This window comes from Hordeum vulgare, chromosome 7H, assembly GCF_904849725.1.
Source record: "Hordeum vulgare subsp. vulgare chromosome 7H, MorexV3_pseudomolecules_assembly, whole genome shotgun sequence".
NCBI lineage: Eukaryota > Viridiplantae > Streptophyta > Magnoliopsida > Poales > Poaceae > Hordeum > Hordeum vulgare.
In genome coordinates, this window is record NC_058524.1 from 264428481 (window position 1) to 264432296 (window position 3816).

The 3816-nt window shown below is 53.2% G+C and overlaps 1 pseudogene; it reads right to left on the reverse strand.

Annotated features, from left to right (window-relative positions):
• Nucleotides 1–637: 637 nt before the first annotated feature.
• LOC123408713 lies at nucleotides 638–2287 on the reverse strand (annotated as a pseudogene).
• Between the last annotated feature and the right edge of the window lie 1529 nt (nucleotides 2288–3816).

Sequence of the window (3816 nt, forward strand, 5' to 3'; positions counted from 1 at the left end):
TGGGCGATATGGTGGGCTCGAAGGCGAGCTATCCATGATAATTGATGAGGAATACCAAAGTCCTTTGACTAAGCATTGTTTTATCTCAAAGTTTCTAGAGAATATAAACTTCGTTCATATCCGCAGCTCTAATCCAGCAAAGGGCATGCATGTAATCTCTAAGGACGTGCATGATAGTTTTGGGGCCTTCACGCAAACGAGAGCGACGTGCATGCACTTTCGTTTAGGTCAACTCCACCGCGCGACCCAAACGGACGTTCGTTTTGTTCGGTTTCTGTCTGTTTGGTTAGGATGATGGAATCGTGTCCAGTCATGTTCTGGTATGCGGTGGTCGTGCACCCAACGCACGGCCGCATCTTGTCCGCCTCTAAAAGAACAACTTTTTGAATACCAGCGGCCTAGTTCACGCCAGTAACACAGCCAACGACCTACACGTCCTTGTTGGCAACAAAGCTAGCGGCCGGCAACACAGCGAGCCTCCAAAATGAATATTTTTGTTCACCGGCAACATAGCCAGCGGGCGGCAACACAACCAGCCTCCAAAATGAATCTGTTTCTCGCCGGCACACAGCCAGCGGCCCAGCGGGCGGCACCCATGCCAGCCTCCAAAAAAAATGGCCACGGCCGGTCGGACGACCTAGTTCAGGCTGTCGGCGTCGAACATCTCCTTCTGCCTGGCCTCGAACCAGCTCCTCGCCTTCTCGCTCATCTTGGTCAAGTCCACGCTCATGATCGCAAGAGCCACCTCCTTCGTTTTTGTTGTGGCATTGGTGGCCTCGATGTCGAGCTTCCTCTTCCTGGCCTCGACATTGGCGGCCTCGATGTCGAGCTGCCTTTGTCGGGCCGCCTCCTCCCGGTCGATCTTCCTTTTCTTGGCCGCCTCCTCCATCTCAAGTTTCTTCCTTTGAAGCTCCAGGTATTGCTTCATTTGCTCGTCCTTGCTTTGCCGCTTCTTCTCGTCCCGCATGTCCTTTTGAGACATCATGCCATGCAAAGTCTCATGCAAGGCCATGGATGCGGCATCATGTATGTCGTCCACCTTGGAGTTGGTCTTGCCCCTCGGCCTCTTCAACGCCTCGCCATCCCCACCTCCAAAGAACTTGGCCGTCTTCTTGCCTCTCTTCCTTTGAAGTTCACGATATTGATCCTTGAACTTAGGGAAATTGTTGATCATCGTCCAACAATGCGTAAGAGTGAATGGTTTGTCATTGTGCCGGGCCTTGAATGCTTCCAAAGATTGAAATGCCTACACCACGTGATCAACAACATTTGGACATGCAAACATATACAAGGCCGAAGCAAGGAAGGGACTAGGATGAGGAGAGCATACCATGTCCCCAATGCCGAGACCACTCGCGGGCCGTGCTTCAACGCTCTCCAATGCGGCGCAATACTTGTTGCACTCTTGTTGGATGAACAACCACCTCTTTTGAATCGAGGTGATGCCACGGTTGCTTGTGATTTGATAGGGCTCAAAAATCTTCCTTTCATGGAAAGTTTTGTGGACTCTCGTCCAAAAAACTAGGCCCTTTTGTTGCGCGCCCGTCCTCGGATCTTGGCTAATCTCCATCCAACAATTGAAATCAACTTGTCCTCATCTTGTGTGTATGAACCCGTGTGAATGCTCTTCTTCCTCTTTTGTGCTTCCGCTCTTTGGGTGAGCTAGTCGATGAACAATGGCTCACCACTAATATCAATGTCATTGCCTTCATCTTCATCACCATCACCATCACCTTCACAATAGATGTCATCGTCTTCATGCCATGAGTCATCATGGTCGTAGTCAACACGGTCGTCGGCCTCTTCAACGGCAACGAACTGGGTGCGACCATCCTGACTTTGGGCTTCCTCAGGATCGTAGGTAGGGACATGCCCACCGTCGTAGATCACATCCTCCATGAACTGGGTGTAGTAGGGGTCGTTGACCGGTGCCGTTGGTGTTGGCATTTCCTCGAACAAGACACGGGGGGACGGCATGGTGCCCGCAAACGGCGGTCGTGCTTGCTTTCTTTGCATCTCGACGGACGGCCGACCGCCGCTGCTAGACCCAGGTGTGACGTTGACGTCGATGAAGGCCGATGGCCTCCTTCTCCTCGACCTCGGCCTTGCGTCGCGCGGCCTCCATCGCATCGCGCTCGGTAGCGAACTTGCGCGCGGCAGCGTTGTCCTTCACGATCGCCCTTCGGTTCCTCCTCTTCGCTGATTCCGCGTGCAACTTGGCGATCTCCTCCGGCGTGCACTCCGCCGGCGGCTTCCTTGGCGCCTTGGCCTTCTTCTTCTTGGCCATTCCGGGCGGGTTGACGGTTGGGCCGCCGGAATTCGGCTAGGCGTTGGCCATGGACGGGGGAGAGAGGGCGACGGCGGGACGTGAGAGGGTTTGGGGGGAATGGTGCAAAAGGGCGTGGGGCAGGGGGGGTTCCTTTGTGCCATCGACAGGCAGGCCAGGGGCGGACAAGCACGCGCGTCCCACCCGTCCACGCGCTGTCTGTTTCACCCAAAATCGGCGCAAAGTTGGGCCGGGGATGGGTCGAAAGCGGACACAAAACGGACAAAAGTTTGTTTGCTCCCGCGCGCTGGGCCATCTGCTTCGTCTGTTTTACCCCAAGCGGACGCGCGCAGACAGGATGGGGTCGCGCGGTGGAGTTGGCATTATGGCCTGCTGGCTGCCTCATGCCGCACATGAGGTAAAATTGAATGTCGATGGAGGGCTTTCGTGAGATGGAACCAGGCACTAGTAGGAAAAAGGCCATCAGTCCATGTTCGCCAACCGGGACAAAACAATCGGGACTAAAGGCCCAAACCTTTAGTCGCGGTTAGCTTACGAACCGGGCCCAAAGGAGCTCCATGTGGCCGCTGCGAGGCGCCCACGCAGGAAGACCATTAGTCCCGGTTGGTAACACCAACTGGGAAACTTGGTGCACCCCTGCAGGGATGAAAATTAACTATTCGGATAGCCGTGTCCACGGTTACAGGACGACTTGGAGTTATGCCCTGATCTTATACAACTACAACTGCTACTTAACTGGAATGTTTGCTCCGGAATTGCTTCCTCGCAGGGAGTCGAGGGAGAATCTCGGGGCGTGACCTCATATTAATATTGCTGCAACAATATGACTTTTAATTGTGTTACATGTTCTACTCTCGTCTTTTGCTTCAAGACCCCCTGAAGATGCTAGTCTTCGATAGGACTAGGCCTTTCCCTCTCTTTCTCGCATTGCTGCAGTCAGTCCACATAACCCCTTCCTTTGATATTGTTGCATACTTAGCATAGTTCTGATGTAAGACTTGCGAGTACTTTGGATGAGTACTCACCGTTGCTTTGCTCCCCCTTTGTCCCCTTGATCCGTTGCTGCGACCAGATGGTGGAGCCCAGGAGATGGAGTATCGCGCCGACGACTACTACTACTCCGACGGTGCCTACTACTACGTCGAGGCCGCTGAAGACCAGGAGTAGTTAGGAGGTTCCGAGGGAGGTGGCCTCGCCTCGTTCGATCGTTGTATCTTTTGTGCTAGCCTTATCTAAGGCACCTCATGTTTAATGTCTCTACTCAGATATTGTTGCTTCCACTGACTCGTGTGTTTATTGAGCTTCTGTATTCTAGCCCTCGTGGCCCCTGGCTTGTAATATGAAGCTTGTATGTTTTATTTGTGTCTAGAGTTCTGTTGTGATATCTTCCCGTGAGTCCTTGAGCTTGGTCGTACGCATTTGCGTGTATGACTAGCGTAAAATCAAATCGGGGGCGTCACAAGTTGGTATCAGAGTCGACTGCCTGTAGGTAGCCCCCTTTCCAACTCCTTGGCCGAAGTTGAGTCTAG